General features: G+C 44.9%; 1 long non-coding RNA gene across 2 annotated transcripts in view; it reads left to right on the plus strand.

The window, feature by feature from the left end:
• Positions 1–9,470: 9,470 nt before the first annotated feature.
• The window catches only part of LOC126997633 (uncharacterized), a 13,387-nt gene continuing 2,535 nt past the window's right edge, over positions 9,471–20,322 (plus strand). Inside the window, exons 1-3 of one of the 2 annotated variants that reach the window (XR_007752226.1) lie at positions 9,471–9,678; positions 15,982–16,167; positions 16,662–20,322. The exon at positions 16,662–20,322 is cut by the window's right edge and continues 2,535 nt beyond it. This is a non-coding gene — a long non-coding RNA (uncharacterized LOC126997633). Of the gene's footprint in view, positions 9,679–12,503; positions 12,519–15,981; positions 16,168–16,661 lie in introns of those variants that run through there. The other variant, XR_007752228.1, reaches the window with a different exon arrangement.

The following is a 20,322-nucleotide window of genomic DNA, read 5'->3' on the forward strand; positions in this document are numbered from 1 at the left end:
CTCTCTCAAGTTAACAATTTTTCCCCCGACCTCATTTTTCCGCCTCGAGTTGCTTGGCTTTGCTCTTTGACGCAGAAAAGGCGATATTTATTTTTTCCTCAGCTTTGATAGGACAAGAAGTGGTTGGGACACATGTTGGGAGTGGTTGCGGGGGCTGAGGGCGAGGACAAGGGAAGATGAGGAGGAGGAGGAGAGAGGTGAGGAGGTGGAACAAGGTGATATATGAAGCAAGGTAAGAGAAACGATGAAGTTGTTGATGGGAGAGGAAAGGAGGTAGAAGAAGGGGAAAGGAGAGGGAAAACTAGAGAGATAGAGAGAGGTGAAAACTGGGAAAGGAAGAACAAGAAGGTGGGGAAAGGAAGAAATGCGAAGTGAGGGAAAAAATATTGATATGTGGAAGGAAGTGGAAGTGGAAAGATGAAAGATGAAAAGGAAAGAAAAAAGAAGGGAAAGGACGAAGAAGTTGGAAGAGGAAGAACAAGAAGTGAAGAAAAAACGAAATGCCAGGTAAAAGAAAAATGGATTGAGGCGTGGGAGGAAAAGGAGAGAAGGTGAGAGGTGAGAGAGTAAAGAAGAAGAAGAGGAAGAAAAAGTTAAATGAGGTAGGAGAGTCAGGAAGAAGGGAGGGAGGAAGGGAAAGGAAAGAAGGGAGAGAAAGGGGATAGAAAAAGCGTAGGTAAGAAAAGAGGGCGTTGAGGGGAGGATGGAAGAGAACTGACAGGAAAGGAAATGAAGGATGGGAGAGAAAGGGGATAGAAAAAGCGTAGGTAAGAAAAGAGGGCGTTGAGGGGAGGATGGAAGAGAACTGACAGGAAAGGAAATGAAGGATGGGAGAGAAAGGGGATAGAAAAAGCGTAGGTAAGAAAAGAGGGCGTTGAGGGGAGGATGGAAGAGAAAAGACAGGAAAGGAAAAGTGAGAGGGCAAAGAGGAAAAGGAGATCAAAAAGAGGAAAAAACCCTGAACGAAAGAGGAAAAGAAGGGAAAGGAAAAAAAAGAAAAGGAGAAAAGTAAAAAAAAAAAAGGAAAGAACATTGGTAAGGGGAGGAAAAGAAGGAGGAAAATATGTAAATAAAGTAGATAGAAGTATTTATTTAAGTGACTGAGAAATGATGATGTGTGTGTGTGTGTGTGTGTGTGTGTGTGTGTGTGTGTGTGTGTGTGTGTGTTCGTTCGTACATGTGGGTTGCATCGTGAGCTCAAAGGGAATGAGTAGCAACGTACCTCCTCCTCCTCCTCCCCCTCCTCCTCCTCCTCCTTCCCCTCCTCCTCCTCCTCCTCCTCCCCTTCCTCCTTTAATTCCTCGCCATCTTTAACTGTCGTTCCCTTACTTACACTTCCTCCCCCCCCCCTTTTCTCTCTCTCTCTCTCTCTCTCTCTCTCTCTCTCTCTCTCTCTCTCTCTCTCTCTCTCTCTTTGATAAACCGTATTAATATTAATTAGAAACCATGGGGGTATGAGAGAGAGAGAGAGAGAAGAGAGAGAGAGAGAGAGAAATCATACGGGTGACTCCCGTCGCCCGGAGACAACCTCTGAAGGGACGGGACGCGGGAGGAGGAGGAGGAAGAAAATTGGTGAACACAAAAGGTGAATCTCAGGTGTTCCGGCATTGTGAGAAGAGGAGGAGGGGGAGGAGGAAGAGGAGGAGGAGGATGAAGAAGATGATTACATATTTTACGCATAAGATCAAAGGCCATTAACCACGTAAGAAGAAATTTACTCTTTTTCCTCCTCCTCCTCCTCTTCCTCCTCCTCCTCCTCCTCCTCCTCCTCCTCCTCCTCCTCCTCTTCCTCCTCCTCCTCCTCTTCCTCCTCTTCCTCCTCTTCCTCCTCCTCCTCCTCCTCATACGACGAAGATGAAACCAATAAAAAGTCTGATTAATTTCTTACTTTTTTGTTTTGATTTCTTAAGTATTTTTTTTATTTATTCCATTCGTCGAGACAATGAATGTGTTTTTCTGACTGACTGTATAAATGATATCTCGATGTGTGTGTGTGTGTGTGTGTGTGTGTGTGTGTGTGTGTGTGTGTGTGTGTGTGTGTAATTCACCACGGCCTGATCACGAGTTGGACTCGCTTTCGCCAGCAGGTACCCTCACGACGTGAGCAAGTGCTCATTATTGTCGATCTCTGGGTGCTGCCAGAACCTCACACACCACACACCCCATCCTCCTTGCTCAAGGGGGGACAGTAACCACTCCTAGTCAGCGGAAAGAATCCGGCCTGAGCGGGGCTGGAACCGCCGCCTGTTTGGCAGCGAAGCCTTGCAGCGCGGCGCTCTAACCAATTGAGCTACCGAAGCTACCGGTGTGTGTGTGTGTGTGTGTGTGTGTGTGTGTGTGTGTTATTCACCACAGCCTGATCACGTGTTGGACTCGTAGTCGCCAGCAGGTACCCTCCCTACATGAGCAAGTGCTCTTTATCGTCGATCTATGGGTACTGCCAGGACCTCACACACCACACACCCCATCCCTCTTGCTCAAGGAGGGACAGTGACCACTCTTACTAAGGGCCGCTTTCACAGTCGTCTGGTACGCACACTAACCAAAGGGCCTACCATCCTGGTAACAGCCGTTACCATCGCCTCGAACCACTTTCACAGTCGCTGTTTTCGTGGTACCGGCGACTACCAGCGTGGTGACGGTCACGACAAGACGAAGGCACGTGATTCGGCAGTGTTGGTATGCCGGAGCGGCGGGAAATGTCAACATTACATCAGCTGAGCGGAGGATTGTGAAGGATAAATGTTAAAAATAAACGTACAAAGAGTAAACGTGAAAAATAAATATAAAGAATAACTGTGAAGAATAGATGTGATGGAAAATGTGGATTGTCGCTGTAATATACCGCTCAAAGCTGCTGATGGCCTCCTAACCTTTCCGAGGGATAACAGCTGAACGTTTCTTTCAACAATGGTGACAAGTATTAAAGTTCTATTATAATTATCTAGCAGATGTCAGCAAGACACTCTTCACCTATATATATTCATTGCATTTGTTCATTATTCACACTTATTTAGCAGACTTCACATTTTTACATAACAGGGCTGATTTCGTTGTATGTATGCCCTATGCATACATATGAGGCTATCTAGAATAATACGAAAGTTTGACCAAGAAGGCATAACAGGTGATTAATGGTGACAAGTACTAAAGTCCTCCTTTCTCCTTTATTGTGTATTTTGCAACAATAAAGAATCAATCAATCAAATTTAAATTCTCAGCAGGACATTTACTGGTCAGCAGGTGAAGTGAGTTCATGTCATTCAAAGTCTTCTATTTTTTTCTCATATTACCATTAAAGCCGTGCAACGTGTTGTTGTATTGTGTAATGTTTTTTTTACATCCATTTAAAGAAATAATATAACCACTTGAGAGCAAAAATTTATACTATTAACTAATTAATGTCATTGGTAAGCTCCATCGGGGAGCCCCCGCGGCTACCAGAGCTACGTTACCAGAGGTTCCAATCTCTGGTACTGATGCAAACAAACAGCGCCGCGAAAGGCGACTGTGAAAGCGGATTTCTTGTTGGTAGCGGCGATCGCCGCTCATTGGTAACGATCAAAACAAACGAAAGTGACTGTGAAAGTGGCCCTCAACGGAAAGAATCCGGCCTGAGCAGGCTTGAACCAGTGTGTGTGTGTGTGTGTGGGGGAATGGAATTGACATTATTTTCGTTTTTTTTTTTTTTTTTAGCCTCGCCGGGCAGTAATTTGTTTATGTCATTCACACACCTACACACACACACACACACACACACACACACACACACACACACACACACAACACACACACACACACACACAAGAGAGAGAGAGAGATAGATGATAGAAAGAAGAAAAGAAAGAAAGAGATAGAAATAGGGTTAGACGTTGATGCTCGACTACAGAAAAGGAAAGAGAAGGAAAGGAGATGAGGAAGGAAGTGAAACAAAAAAAGGAAAAAAAAAAGGAGAGGAGATGAAGAAGGGAAGGAGATGAGGAAGGATGGGAGATAAAAGAGGGAAAAAAAAGAGAAGATGCTGAAGGAAATGAGATAAAAAAAACAGACGAGGAAAGTAAAGAAGAAAAAAAATATGTCGACGTTGATGCTTATAAACGGAAATATGACCCGACCCCCCCCCCAAAAAAAAAAAGTTAACTAGATAATAAAAGAATGCAGGTAAAAAATGGGGAAATACAGGCTTGAGAGAACCCTTGATAAGCGTCGTGATGGCCGGCAGTCTGATCCATGACTCAGGGCTCGCCGACAATGGCTACAGGACAAAGGTTATACTCTGATACGTAATTATGGAAGGGGACAAAAGGTGATTGGCGGGACATCCAGGTGTAGGTGGGGGGCTGGGGGGGGGGAGGAGGAGGGGGATGGGGGAAGGGGGCTGAAGGGGGTAATTGAAGGCAGTGCGATTTGTCTGCCCAGTAACGTTACATACACACACACACACACACACACACACACACACACACACATACACACACACACACACACACACACACACACACACACACACACACACACACACACACACACACACACACACGGAATGATGCTCTTTTTGTTGTTGTTTTATGAAGCGCAATGTTGTTTTTTTCTTTGTTTTCCAGTTTTTTATATTTGTTTTCTTTTCCTTTTTTTTCGGAGTGGCTGAGATTTGTTTGGTTTCCTTTGTGTCTTGTGTCTGTCTGTTTGTGTGTGTGTGTGTTTGTATGTCTGTCTGTAGTGATCTTGTTTTTTTTTTCACTCAAATTTTCAAGAAGTGTTTTCGATTTTTTTTTTTAATTTTGTGTTTTCTGTTTCATACATCATTAAAATTTCTACAGAGGGGTTTCGATTCTTTACGTTCTCTGTGTATTCTCGTTTCTATACCGTCCATTCCTCATCAAAAGGTTCCGATTCGTTTAGCCACGCAGTTTCGAACCCGGGGTCACGAGGAACACAGCTTCAGCGTGCCAGTCACTCCGTCACCACCACCTGCACGTCGCCGGCTAACCTTTGCTTCGTTCTTCGTGACTCACGGTGACTCAGGGCGATAGAGATGAGGGCAAGGAGGGAGGGAAAGGGGATGAGAGGAAAAGAGGAGGAGGGAAGGAAGGAAGAGAAAACAGGTGAAGGAAGAGGAAGGAGGAGAACAAGAAAAGGAAAACACGAGGGAGAATAAGGAAGGAGATGGATGAGAGAAGAAATGAAAAAGAGGGAAAGAAGGGAGAGAGAAAGAGCAGGTGAGGAAGAGGAAAGAGGAGGAAGAAGAACAAGAAGAGAACTAGACAGAGAAGTTAGAGGACGATGGATGAGTGAGGAATTGGAGAGGACAAGGATGAGGTGGAGGTCGGCGAGAGAAGAAATGAAAACGAAGGAAGGGAGAGAAAGAGAGAGAAAGCAGGTGAGGCGAGAGGAAAGGGGAGGCCAACAAGAACAGGAGGAGAACGAAAGAAAGAAAGAAAGGTGGATGAGAGGAAACGAGAAGGGAGAGGAGAAGGAGAGGAAGAGGAAACCAGGAGAATGAAGATAACGAAGACAGAGGAAAGGAAGAGAAAAGGGAGAAGGAGGAGGAAAAGGGATAAAGTAAGTATAACCAGTAATTTTTTTCATGTTCTGCCTATAGCACCAGTAGACTTCCTCGTTAGTGGTGCAGACGAATTTTATTTATAGTGGCGCCGTGATATATGACTTGCGCCCATGTTGCCTCCCGCGCTCCACTAGAACGAAGTCGCTGAAGTTAGGGTCGCGTGAATATCTGCGAAGCCCGGCAATGGTTTTAAAAGTAAGCTCACCACGCCCGAACGCTGATCACTCGGCCTCCTCCTCCCCATATATATAACGAAGATAGGAGTAAGACGCAAAGGAGGAGGAGGATAGAATGGAATGGCGAGAATGACAGAGGTATGTATGGTGGAGGTGGTGGTGGTGGTGGTGGCGCTGGTGGTGTGTAAAATGAATTATATGGTGATGTTAGTGGTGTTGATGAGTGTTGTGCTGGTGATATTGATTGCTAAAATGTAATTATGTAGGAGGAAAATCACATTATTAGCCCCACTTTTCTCTCTCTCTCTCTCTCTCTCTCTCTCTCTCTCTCTCTCTCTCTCTCTCTCTCTCTCTCTCTCTCTCTCTCTCTCTCTCTCTCTCTCTCTCTCTCTCTCTCTCTCTCTCTCTCTCTCTCTCTCTCTCTCTCTCTCTCTCTCTCTCTCTCTCTCTCTCGCTGTAATTCAAACCCATTAGTCTAATTATTTTCACTAATTAAAGCACTTACTGGTCTTAATTGCATTACTACTCCAAATAGTTTCCATCATCATTGTCGTCATCTTTATCATTGCCCTTTATTCCAGTTTATTCCAGACGTTTCCATTTGTTTCTGTCTTGTTTCTGTAGTTTAGTCTTGAGGTAAAAGATCCATGTATTTTTGGCCACTCTTTTGTCTGCTGTGGGAGCGGTGAGTAGCGGGCTCTTTTCTTCACTCTTTTTGTTGCCTTTGAGCCGTCTCCTTTGTTGTAAAAAAAAAAAAAAACTTCTAAGACCCATATTCTCACACATTTTGGGGAATGCACACTCATATTTGACAAGGCTTTCGTCGAATTAAACAACCCTAAATCGCTACTCGTCCACTAACGAATTCTGGTTCAGGCTGGTCGTTACGTGCTGGTTTTGCGTCATAAACTTCCTGGTTGGCGTGTCTTGGGCGTGTCTACGTGTACTGCGTCATGCGGCGGGGGCGGAGAAAGGCATTGCAAGGCGGGAGTTGGGGAGAGGCATGTGAGGGGCTTGATCTCGCTGCGTGCCGCCGACGAGGAATACGTAGGCGTGGGTGCTTGTGTAGGAGCCGTGACCCCACTTGCAGGAAACAAACATATGCTAATCGCCCTTGTTTGGGATTGTATAGGCTATTGAAGGAATGGGTGACCGTTTAGTATAGTTAAAAGGGTGGGAAAGAATGAATCAAAAGCAGACAGAGACGGACGGGCAGACTCATTCACCGTCTGTTCTGAAAACTTATGGGCAGTTACCGTAGAGTCTAATGCCGTGGCGCGTGTGGAATTTCTCTCCGTCAGCTGCGATGCGATGTTGTTTCTGCTGCCTCTGTTTGGGTGTGCAGAACAGAGTGAAGCGTAAGGAGTATGTGTGTCGTGTGTGGCATAACTGCTGTGTCTTGGGAACTGCGTGTGTGTGTGGTGGATGAGTGGAACAGGCTTAGTGTGGATGCCAATACGATAGACGATAGATGAGGTATGTGGTTACGAGGGGTTAGGTTCACAGGAGAGAGGATGGATAGGAGGATGAGTGGAACAGGCTTGGTAATGTTGTTAGTACCAATACGATAGATACATACAAGAACAGGTTAGATAAGTTCATGGATAGTGTGGTTAGGTGGGTCTAGGGTTACAGGAGCTGCCGCGAATAGCCCTACCGGCCCCCTGCAGACTCCTTACGTTCTTATGAGTCTGGAGAACTGGAGTGTGTAGGTATGAAGTTGGTGTGTTGTGTTTTACTGAATAGAACTGAAGTATGTAGGGTTGAAGTTGGTGTGCTGTTTTACTGAAGAGAACTGACGTATGTAGGGTTGAAGTTGATGTGCTGTTTTACTGAAGAGAACTGAAGTATGTAGGGTTGAAGTTGATGTGCTGTTTTACTGAAGAGAACTGAAGTATGTAGGGTTGAAGTTGATGTGCTGTTTTACTGAAGAGAACTGAAGTATGTAGGGTTGGAGTTGATGTGCTGTGTTTTACTGAAGAGAACTGAAGTATGTAGGTATGAAGTTGGTGTGCTGTGTTTTACTGAAGAGAACTGAAGTATGTAGGTATGATGTTGGTGTGCTGTGTTTTACCGAAGAGAACTGAAGTATGTAGGTATGAAGTTGGTGTGCTGTGTTTTACTGAAGAGAACTAAAATATGTAGGTATGAAGTTGGTGTGCTGTATTTTACGTATGTGTTGCGTCTGGAGAGCCTCAAATGTGCAGTTCGTTCTATATTCACTAAGTAATGTTATATCGAACCCGTGAGTGACTTAGCTCCTATTCCTGCACTCTTCGACTTGCTCAGAGCCGTTCTTTAGCCCAACTGACCCCTTGATGTGATAAGGTGGCTTCGCTGGGGACAGTACTGCTTATCGTTGTCATTATTATTGTTGTTATTTATATTTACTTGTTCTATTGTCGTGAAGGTGCTATCTATGCACTTGTTATCTATTGTGAAAGGAGACGCATCATTGATTTCAACTAAGCAACCGATATGATAAAATAAACACACACACACACACACACACACACACACACACACACACACACAAAACACACACACACACACACACACACACACACACACACAGATAGACGGACAGACACGTGTGAACAAACTGACATTTCCCTTTAGCCAAGGTCAAGGTAAGAGTGGCCCTCCTCCTCCTCCTCCTCCTCCTCCTCCTCCTCCTCCTCCTCCTCCTCTTCTTCTTCCATTCATCAACATTACCTTTCCCTATGTTCACTTTTCTCCTTTTTCTTTTCCTTTTTTTTTTCTTCTTCTTCCTCCTGCTTCTCCTCCTCCTCCTCCTCCTCCTCCTCCTCCTCCTCCTCCATTTCCTCATCCTTACCTATCCCCATGTCCACTTCACTTCCCTTCTCATGGCCCTTTCTTCCTCCCTCTCCTCCTCTTCCCCCACTCCTCCTCCTCCTCCTCTTCCTCCTCCTCCATAGCCCATTTTTCACAATAGTCATCATCACTTGAAATGCAATCTCCACTGTCCTTTGACCTACTTATCTCAAAGGAGGAAGAGGAGGAGGGGAAGAGGAAGAGGAAGAGGGGAAGAAAGGGGAGGATAGAGGGGATGATAATAAATAATGCGTAGACAGTTTGGGGACGAAATGAAGGTAGGAAAAAAAGGGCCTGTGTGTGTGTGTGTGTGTGTGTGTGTGTGTGTGTGTGTGTGTGTGTGTGTGTGTGTGTGTGTGTGTGTGTGTGTGTGTGTGTGTGTGTGTGTGTGTGTGTGTGTGTGTGTGTGTGTGTGTTTCGTCTCACTAATTCCTTCCTTCCTTCCTTCTTTCCCTCCTTCCTTCTCCTCCTCCTCTTCTTCTTTCCTTCCTTCTCTTCCTCCTCCTCTTCCTCCATCTTCTTGTTCTCCTCTCCTTATTAAGTTATGAGAGAGAGAGAGAGAGAGAGAGAGTGAGAGATATAGAGAGAATTTGTGGAATTCAATGGGTTTCACTTTACGAACTTCACCGCTTACGAATTCGATGGTTTCAGTTAACGAACGACTAATTAATCATATATATATGTACACACACACACACACACACGCACACACACGCACACATATACACACACAGACATACCCTCCCTCCCACACACACGCTGACCTCTCCCCTCTCTCCCTCCCTCTCCCTTCCTCTCCCTCTCTCTCTCTCTCCATCACTGATAGTTCTTGCAGCAGCGGCCGGCCAATCGGACCTCCAGGTATATAAGGGTCGCCTAAGGATGCTGGACCGGCATTCGCGATCAAGCCGTCATCGAGAGCGCATCACTAGCCTGTCCTCACCTCGACTCTCTCTCTCACTCTTGGACACGGCTCGCCTCTGCTACTACTACTACTGCTACTACTGCTGCTACCACTACTACTACTGCTACCACACCTCCCTCGTCTTTCCCTCGCTGCTTGGAAGAACGAGGCGTGTCCACAAGGAATCAGATAGCAAGGTGGGTGTTAGTGTGTTGTAGTTGTGTTGCAGTTGGTGGTGATTTGGTGTTGTGTTGAGTGTGTTGTGCGGTGTAGTGATTGTGTTGCGTGTGAGGAAGAGGAGCGCAAAGTGTGTGTTTGTCGTTTACTGTTTACTGTTCCTGTGTTCTTAATTAGTGTTTTGTAGTTAGTGTTGAAGATTGTGTTGTTGTTGTTTAAGTCTTCTGGTGTTGCGTGCGTCAGTGGGTGTGTTGCGCGTGGTAATTGTGTTGCGTGTATTAAAAAAAATAATGAAATATGTGTGTTGTTGCTGTTCGTGTGTTGTTCTTATGAGTTGAAACAGTGTTGTAGTTGTTGCTGCTGTGTTTGTTTTTCTTGGTGTTGAGTCAGTTCGTGTGTTTCGTATAACTGCGTCGCGTGTGTTGTAGAAGGAACGAGTTTTAGCACCTTAATTGTCTGCCAAGGAAGTGATTAAGTTTACTGTTTGCCAATTAAGTGATTTAGTTTACGTATTTCATATTTGACCTTTACTTGTTGATTAGAAGACCCGTAAACCTATACTGAAAATTATCGTTTAAGTATGTAAGAAAAATGCGTCACCCTATGCAGACATATGATAATAATGATTGCTTTCCTCCTAATCTCATGACCTAACCGCATTCAAAATAGAAGGGGGATCAAGGTTAGGATCAAGGCGTCTTTGGAATCGAATCTAATCCCTTTTATTCTTTTCTGATTCCTTTTGCTTGCCTTCATACGCTCTCCTCATTGGATTAGCGTCTTGCGAGTATATTGCACGTGTTTCTTCAATCCCTAAGTCTCTCAGCCTCCTCCTATACCGCACAAGAAAGGATGAGGAAGGACATTTATTGAAGATTATTGAGAAGGAACGTTTAATACATTTCGATACACTCACTTATTGTTTTCCGATGACGTGGACTCTGAGACGATCACGGAAGAAGAAATGGAAATGGGGTATGATGGAGTATAGACGAAGTAAAGACAGAAACAGATTAGCCCATAGGTGAGATCTGATTCACTGATGTACGCGAAGTATAAACGAAATGAACGCAGAGAGATTACCACGTTAATGACATCCGATACTTTTGAAATAAACACGAAATAATGAAAGAAATACATAGACAGATTAACCCAAGGAAAAGATCTAATACGTTGATGCCTGTAGAGTATAAATGAAACAAGTAGAGAGACAGAATACCACTTGAATGACATCCGATACATTTGACGACGCAAGACTGATAGGCAATAGACGAAGGGAACATGTACCAGGAACTATAAGGGAGGGCTATATCGAGAGAAAGAGAGAGGGGTTCACTGATTGACACTCCATGCGACTGAGTTTGATTCCTATTGATTGATGACGAATACAGGAAGGAGGGAGAAAGGGAGAGAGAGAGAGAAGAGAGTGTGGGTGTAGGTGTGGGTGGCTGCTGGGCTTAAATGGGTACAAGTTGGATACATTCAGGATTAAAAGGAGAGAGAGGGAGAGAGAGAGAGGATGTGTGGTGGGATGCAGGGCTTAAATGGGTACAATTTGGATACATTTAGGATTAACATAGAGTGAATGAGAGACAAATAACCGTTTACAAATAGGGTTCTGCATTGATGAATTGGATTGAGCAGTTGTGTAGTTAATGAAAAAAAAGAAAGAAAGCTGAAAATGAAGGTTAAATAAATGTGTGAATAAGGAGAATTGATGAAAATGGCGATAGATTGATAGATATAGATAAATAGGATGCAGAGAGAGAGAAAACCCGGAAGAGTTACTCATCACTCAAGGCCTGGGACAGAAGGGAGAACAACCACCACCACCACCACCACCACCTCTCTCCCTCCCTCTTGCTTTCTTCCGTCACATAACAACTTGTCTTTATAACGCCTCGAGGCCGGGGGGTTGTCATCTCTTGTCTTCTCACCTTGGGATTAACTCTCTCTCTCTCTCTCTCTCTCTCTCTCTCTCTCTCTCTTGGTATTTTTTTTTGGTGTTTTTTTAATGTTTTGATGTTTTCTTCTTTATTTTCTTCTTTATCTTCCTCTTTTTCTTCTTGTTTCCTTGTTTCTGATCTTTTTTTATTGTCTCTCTTTTTCTCTCTCTCTTGGTATTTTTTTTTTTTTTTGGTGTTTTTTTAATGTTTTGTTGTTTTCTTCTTTGTTTTCTTCTTTATCTTCCTTTTTTTCTTCTTGTTTTCTTGTTCAAATTTTTTCCTCTCTTTCCTTCTCGTTCTCCTCCTCCCTTCCTTTATCAAATCCTCTTTATTTTCCCTCTAATCTCTCTCTCTCTCGTATGTCCTCCTCCTCCTTCTCCTCCTCCTCCTCTTTTTCTCCTTTACGAACTATCAATCTTTTTTTTCCCTCCCTTTCTCCTCTTTCTCCTCCTAGGTACTTCTCGTCTTCCAAGTTCATTCCATCCTTCTCCTCATCCTCCTTCCTATCCCTCTCTTCCTTACTCTTCTCTATTTCACGAACCATCATTTCTTTCCCTTTCTCCTCTTCCTCAACATATTACACATCATCCCCTTCTGCACCTCCTTGCCTTGTCCTCCTGAAGGGGCCCCATCCGCCGCCAGAGGGCCACGGGAGAAGGTTATTGAGGGCAGGGGTATATACGACATTGGCGGCAGCGAGGTGGGCAGTCAGTGGCCGCGGCTGAAATTGAGCAGCGGCCTTAGTTAACTTGCGCCAGCCCGTCCTTACCCGCGTTAGCCAGTCGCTTAGTCGCATACTCACCCTGGTCTTGCTCCTGACTGGCTGGGTGACTCGGTGGCTGCCTGGTTCGTGCTTGCCCCAACTCGTTCTCCTCGTCCTCCCTCGGCTCAGTCACTCACCTCTTCGTCCGTCAGTGAGTTATTTGGTTTCTTTAGTCGGTTCCTCGTATTCCTTCGTCTCTCCAAGTGCCACAAGACAGAGAGTGAGAGTGTGAGAGACAAGATTCGCCTCGTTTTAGACCTGATATCGTGTAGCTGCTCGTGTGTTCATTTGGTGCCCTGTGTTTGTGTGTGTGTGTTTACGTTGTCAAAGTGTGTGTTAGAGGATTTCTGCGCCCGTGCCTGCCTACCTACCCACTGCTGAGTCTGCTGTTGTTGTTCCTGCTGCTGCTGATACTGCTGGTCCTCCTCCTCCTCCTCCTCGTCTTCGTCGTCTTCATCGTCATTTGGGGTTGTTGTCCTTGCTGTTGTTGTAAGTTATCGTGTGGTGTGTTGGTATTTCGTGTTAGTTTTGGTATTGTTGTTTTTGTTATAAGTATTTTTGTTTTGTTTTTGTTTTATGTTAACGGAAGGTTCTCTCTCTCTTATACAACCGTTGTCTGCTTTTCTGTTTTTTTCTATGCTTCTTAAAGGCAAAATTATCTCTCTCAATCACTTCATATCTATCTATCTATTTCGCTTTTACAATCACTATCTGGTTCTATTACTAATACTCTTAATCTTAGGACGAAACATCACTGTCAATCGGTAACTCATATCTCACACACTCATCCAACCTCACTTTCCCCTATACTCTTCTCTCCTTTCAGCTGCCTCTCTCTGCATGCAACTATCATCCTAACTGGCTATATATTGAGCGCCCTACTTTTGCCGAGGAATGGAAAGTTTACTGCATGGATCTCTCTCTCTCTTTCTCTCTCACTCCCTCCCCTCCCCCTGCCTCCCACTGTTACCAGCTGCTATTACTGATATCACTGAATGCTTGCCTCCTCTCCTTCTTCTTCTTCTCCTTCTTCTTCTGCTTCTTGTTCTGCTTCTTCTGCTTCTTTGAGAGTATGTCCACTTGGGTTGCGTGTCATTGTTGTTGTTGTTCTTTATGTTGCTTGTTAGTGTTGCTTCTTCTCTTGCTGGCAAATGTTGGTTCTGTCGCGTGAATGACATGAGAGAGAAAGAGAGAGAGAGAAAAAAAAGTCTATGTGGTAATGACTGAGGTTGTTGTAGTAAGATAAAAGGGAAGATAAGTAGATAGATAGATAGATAGGTAGGTAGATAGACAGACAGACAGATAGAGAGTAAAAGAAAGAAAGAAAGAACGAGAGACAGAGAGAAAGAGAGAAAGAGAGAGATTATCACACCGATTCGTCCCTTACCACCTCTCTACCCCCTGGTTTTCTCTCTCTCTCTCTCTCTCTCTCTCTCTCTCTCTCTCTCTCTCTCTCTCTCTCTCTCTCTCTCTCTCAAAGGGTAATGGAAGGTCAGAAGACTTACATATTTTGCCAAAAGTAAGTAAATTGAGAAAGAGAGAGAGAGAGAGAGAGAGAGAGAGGTAAACCCTTTCTGAGTCAGACTTGTTGGAAGCCAGAGCGATGACGTCAAAGTGAGCGAATATTCTCTCTCTCTCTCTCTCTCTCTCTCTCTCTCTCTCTCTCTCTCTCTCTCTCTAAAATAGCTTTATCGTAATTTTTCTTCATCCATCAAAATTTCTATTCGCTCCTGTCCTCCTCCTCCTCCACCTCCTCCTCCTCGTAGTAGCAGCAGCAGCAGTAGTAGTAGTAGTAGTAGTAGTAGTAACAGTAGAAGTAGCTGTTGTAGTAGGGGTCCTCCTCCTCTTCTCCCTCCTTCTCTTCCTCGTCCTCCTCCTCCTCCTCCTCCTCCTCTTCCTTTCAGTACCAGTAACATCAATCTTCCCTCATTCCTCCTCCTCCCACGCACTTACTCCTCCTCCTTCCCCTCCTCCTCCTCCACCACCACCTCCTCCTCCTCCTCCTCCTCCTCCTCAGCGGCACTTTTTCGGGACAAGATCACGGTGATTACCTCAAGCCAGGAGACAAAAATGTAGATATGAAGTCAAGTGTGTCCTAGAGAGAGACAGAGAGCAGGTGGAGGTCACAGGTGGAAGAAGAAGAGTAAGCAGAGGAAGAGGAGGAAGAGAAGATAATGAGGGAGAACGAGGAGGAGGCGTAAAGAGAAGGAGGAGAAGAAGAGGAAAGGAGAAAGAAGAGTAAGGTTGTGAAGAAAGGGATTGAGATGGACTTGAATGCTCTCTTGGTGGTCATGATAGTGTTGTCTTATCTAGAAGGGGGTGAAGAGGGCAAGGAGGAGGAGGAGGAGGAGGAAGAGGAGGAGTAAGCGTGTAGTTGATATGGGAAAATCTCATACACAACAAGTCTTTTTTAGCGATAGGAAAGAGAATGAACGAGTGTGATTTTGGTTTCTGAGTTAAGTGTTTAAGAGGAGGAGAGAGTCAAAAGAGAGAGAGTCAATTCCTTACTTTTCTCCTCCTTTTTCATCTATTTCCTCTTTCTTTCAACTTGTTTTGTGGTTATTTTGCTTGTTTTTCATCCTTCCTTTCTTTGGTCATCTTCGTCTCCTTCTTTCTCCCTTCTTTTCATCTCTCCTGTCTTTCTCTCCTCTTCTTCTGTGGTTATTTTGTTTCCTTTTTCATCTTTTCTATCTTTGTTTTTCTTCGTCTCTTCCTTTCTTCTTTTTTTCCCATCTCTTCTGTCTTTCTTTCGTCTTCTTTTGTGGTTATTTTGTTTCCCTTTTCATCTTTCATATCTTTGTTATTCTTCGTCTCTTCCTTCCTTCCTTCCTTCCTTCCTCGCTCTTCCTTTCCTTCCATTCCTTTGTTCGTTCCATGATTTCATTTTCTCCTCCTCTGTGATTAAGTTTCATTCCTTCCTCATTTGATTTCGTCCTTACCTAATTTACCCTTTACCCGTCTAATTATGCTTTCGTCTCCCTCTTTTTTTATTTTCTTTCCTCTTTTCTTTGCGTGTTCCTCTCCTCCTCCTCCATTTCTTGTTTTCTTTTCTTTGTTCCTCCTTTCTTGTTCTCCGTCTGTCCTTCCTATCCTCTGCTTTCTCCTTTTTCTTCTTTATCATCATCATCATTCTTCACATACTCTTCTTCCTTCTCTTCCTTCACCTCCTCCTCCTCCTCCTTCCTAGTCTATTCTTTTTTATTTGCTTTCTTCTCTTCTTCTCATTCTTCTTTCCTCCCTCTCATCTTTTTAGTCCGTTTTCTTTACCTCCTTCCTTCTCTTACTTCTCCTTAGCCCTTTCTCTCTGTCTGTCCTTCCCCCCCATCACACCTTCGTCACCCCTTTTGAGTTCCCTTCTTCCTCACCCCTTTTCCTCCCTCGCTCTTTCTCCTTTTCTTCCTCGAATAACTTTCCACAACTCACCTAACTTACGGTCCCCTCTTTTTCCTTTTTTTTACTCGTTTTTGTTTCCTCCGTCTCTTCCTTCCTTACTCCCTTCCTTTCCTACTCTCCCTTCTCAAGCCTTCCCTTTCCACCTGTCTCTCCTCTCCTTCCTCCATTGTCCCTCTCTCTTTAGCATGTCCTTATTTAACCTTCTCTTCGCCTCCCCACAGATGGTAGGCGGCGGCGGCGGTGTGAGGCTGGCTGCGGCGGCCCTGGTTTTGGTGGCGGTGGTGGTGGCGGCGACAGCGTACCCTCTGGCGCAGGGGGATGACGGCGAGAGGGGACTGGCCGCCTTCAGGAGGAGTCTGTACGGCGCTGGGTCGGTGCGCAGGACTCAGAACCAGTGCACCAATGACGTGAGTGTTGGTGACTGTGTTGGTGATGGGGTGGGGATAGTATTCTGGTATCTAGCTTGTTGTATAACTCTACGGACATTGATAACAGGATTGGACTTACAAATGTGGTGTTAGATTTTCTTATAGGGTAAAAAAATGTTATCTTGTAGTAATGTATTTTCTTTTTCTCTTTTCTTTCCTTCCCTTCCTTCTCTCCTTTCATCTATCTCCCCACCTACCTGTCCCTTTCTACTGTCCTTCCTCAATCATTTCTATCACGGTCCTTCCCTTTCCGTCTATCTCTCCTTACTACCTTCCATCCTTCTCATTTGTCTCTTCTTCCTTAATTATTCCCTACCCGACCTTTCCCTTCCTTCTGGCTCTCCTTTCCTTCTTTTTATCTTCTCTCCTTCCTTTCTTTCCTCCATCCGTTCCTCAATCCTACCCTTCCTAACCTATCCTTTCTCTCTCCTTCCTCCTCCCTTCTCTCTTTTCCTTCTTCGTCTCTCCCACAGCCGCTGCAGCAACATATGTGCGAGATGTGCGCTAAGGAGACCAAATCGCAGAAGGTGTACACGCTCTGTTGCAATGGTGCAGACAACGCGCAGATCTGGTGTCAAAGTTTCCTCGGCTTCGGCATCAGCAACATTTAAAGCCCCTCTTCGCCTCCTCTGCTCCTCCTGCTCCTCCTGCTCCTCCTCCTCGTACTGTAGTTGAAGCTTCGTCCGCCTCCAACTCCTCATCGTCGTCGTCCTCCTCGTCTGCGTCGTTTTCGAAATTCTCAATCTCAGTCTTCTTGTCGTCAATCTCCTCCTCTTCGAAGTCCGCCTCCTCCTCCTTCTCCTTGCCTTCGTTTTCTTCGTCGTTCTTGAAGTTCTTAATCTCATTCTTCTTGTCGATCTCCTCCTCTTCGAAGTCCTCCTCCTCGTCCTCGTCATCCTCGTCATCCTCGTCATCGTTGTCGTCAGTCCCGTCTAGTGCTGCCGTCCCACCTCCACCTCCACCTTCACCACCACCACCACCATGATGATCTCCGCTCCTCGTAACCACCTCCACCCTTCGTGATATTCGCTGTGCTCGCTCCTGGCTTCATCCACCTCCACCTCCATCACCACCACCACCACCACCACCGCAAGATGCTTTAACTCCACTCAGCTTTACCTTTCGTCGTGATGTTCTCCGTTCACTCCACTTACTCCAGCCAGTCACTCCACCTCCACTCTCCACCTTATCCCTCTACCTCTCCTCAAGTTCATATCCACCACGTTCCTCCTCCTCCTCCACCTCCTCCTCCTGCCCCTTTCCATCACAATATCCTTCATCTCCTTCATCTCCTTCTTCTTCCTCCTCCTCCTTCCTTCCAGTTCGCTCGTCACTCCCAGGCTCTTCCCCAACGCGTCAGTATCGGAGTGAGGAGTAATGAAGTGAACTGAGAGGAACTTGTTGTCGTGTGATGTGATCTTCTGGTTTTCGCCTCGCTAGTGTTACCAACCTTGAGTTACTCCCCCTCCTCCTACTACTGCTGCAACGACTACCACTGCAACTACTACTACTACTACTACTGCTACTACTACGACAACTACTACCACTACGAAAAGCATGGAGGGATTTGCCACTTCATTTTTATGTGTTTCATCACCACCACCACCACCACTACTACCTCCCCTACCACAATTATGACCGCAGAGATAGCTACCACTATTGCCTGCCACTACTACCATAACGACCACCACCACCACCACCACCACCATTCTCTCCCTTCATCCTCCCCCCCCCCCCCCACCCCACCCCATACACACACACACACGCCTGAATCTAATACTCTCTAATGCTCTAATAATACTAATTTAATACTCTGGCCAGTAACTTATGTAATACTACTATTATTATTATTATTATTATTATTATTATTATTATTATTATTAGCTACCCCTCTCTTTATCTTTCTTTCTCCCTCAGATAAAACAAAAGAGAGTCGTGTTAATATCTTTCAGCATCTTTAGGAGTGTCATCGGAAGCTTGAATAATCGTAATCTATTGGGAAGTGTGAGAGAAAAAGCAATTCTAAATATAGTGATAAGATATAGAGTTGTTCAAATGTGTCACACCTCTCTCCTCCTCCTCCTCCTCCTCTTCTTCTTCTTCTCCCTTCTTACTCCTTCTCCTGCTCCTCCCTGTTATCGCTGGTTATCCACCTCCTTGTTCATCTTGTGCTTATTCTTTTTCGTCCTCATTCTCGTCTTCGTTCCTCTTCTTGTTCTTCATCTGTTATTTCGCGTTCTCGTTTCTGTTTTTTACCTTTCTGTTCTTGTTCTTACTCTTTTTTCTTTGTCCTTAATCTCGTTCTTCTTGTTCTTCTTGTTCTCATTCTTGCTCTCCTTGTTCTTGTTTTCTTCCTTTTTGCCCTTCCCCTTGTTTCTGTTATTATTATTCTTGCCCTTGCTCTCCTTTTTTTTCATATTCTTTTGGCTCAAGTAATTAAAAGTGAGGTCGATAACACCCTACAACATCACGATAAGAGAGTTAATTATTCAGCAAAAGGAGGTTACGGTAATTACCCTCCACACATACACACACGTTATTTGCATATTCAGGACAGGTGTCACGATAAGGCGCGGCAGGTAGCAATGGTATACTTAAGTAGGGTATGGAGGTGTGTCGTAAGGACGTACGTGAGAGAAAATAAGGGAGAGATGAGTCAGTATGTAATGGTAGGAAGTGTTATCATTGTTACGTGTGATAGGAAGGGAGGGAGGGAGATGATATAGGTGTGTGTGGGTGTGTGGGGTGGGGGGGGGGAGGTGGGGGAGGGATGTGTGTGGGTGGGTATGGGTGCAGATTGAGTTGGTGTGTGTGTGTGTGTGTATGTGTGTGTGTGAACTCCGCATCGCTTCATATCTCAAAAGCTTCATACGGTTCAGTCATGCGCTTCGAGATATAGAAATGAACTTGAGGTAAATTTAACGTCCACCCACACAGTCCACTTTAAACTAATTCATTATTCATAGCGAGTCGTAACTATCTCAAAAGTCAACTATTCCATTGACTATTCTACTATTCTATTTATCAACCCTTCGCTATTTGATTCAGTCTTAACTATTTCCGAGCTGGACTATCGAGGACATATTAAAGCGTTCTAACTACCAGGGGCGTGACGGAGATGTGCACTGAGGCCACGCACGGCTATAATGTATACCCCGAACATTACCTTTAACTACCTGGCCATTCAGCGCGTTCCTCAACAAGTCTCATAAAACTCCCTACCTGGCCACCAATTAGTCACTGCTTTCACCACCAGAGCGCAGTGCCATCATCTCAGAGTAAACAGATTCCCACGTTCTCTATTTCACGTGATAAGTTTTCCTGCGACCCACGAACCTTTTTTTCAAGAGTCGAGTGAGTCAGTCAGCCCTCGCTCCGTGCTGGTGAGTCGTGAATCTTGAGTGCTGAGTCGTGGGTGGATGGGTGTGGATGGAAGTGTTGAGTCGGTAACATTGAGAGAGAGAGAGAGAGAGAGAGAGAGAGAGAGAGAGAGAGGAATGCGTGTGTGTGTGCATGAACAAAAGGAGAAGGAGGAAAAGGAGGAGAGGGAATAATTACTTATCATTTCCATTATTGCAGTCTATGTTATGTTAGTGGACAAGAGAAAGCGAAAGAGAGAGGGGAATAGAACCAACGTATTGCATTTGTTCTATCTTGTGTTAGTGTGGCATTTGGGTTTATGTAGTTTATGATTTGGTCTGCTCTGATTCCATTCCAAACTCAGCTATTCTTTACAATCGCATCAGATCACACCCTCTGAAACTTAAGTCCTAACGCCCTACGTCTTCTGTCCGGCCCTAGTGACACTGAAAGCCGAGATACTACGCAAGCAAACGACCTTAGAAGTTGGTAAAGAGGTTTGGCTGGGGGAGGACTCATTGCATAATCAGCTAATTGAGTTAACAAAAGGAAAGGTAGGACGAGATTTAGCAAGGTGACGGAGCATTCATTATTCATCCAGATAATTTTAAGGGCATTTCAAGAAGGGAAGAGAAGGAAGGGAAATAGGGGAGCGAGGGAAGAGCAGAGCGTTTCATGTTGGCAAGGACGTAGAGTATAATGAAGTTAGTGAGCGATACGACTTAGAGTGAAGAGGAAGGAGAGGAAGGGAGGGAAAGGGAGGTGTAGAAGAGA

The sequence above is a fragment of the Eriocheir sinensis genome, chromosome 12 (genome assembly GCF_024679095.1).
Source record: "Eriocheir sinensis breed Jianghai 21 chromosome 12, ASM2467909v1, whole genome shotgun sequence".
In the NCBI taxonomy this organism is placed as follows: domain Eukaryota; kingdom Metazoa; phylum Arthropoda; class Malacostraca; order Decapoda; family Varunidae; genus Eriocheir; species Eriocheir sinensis.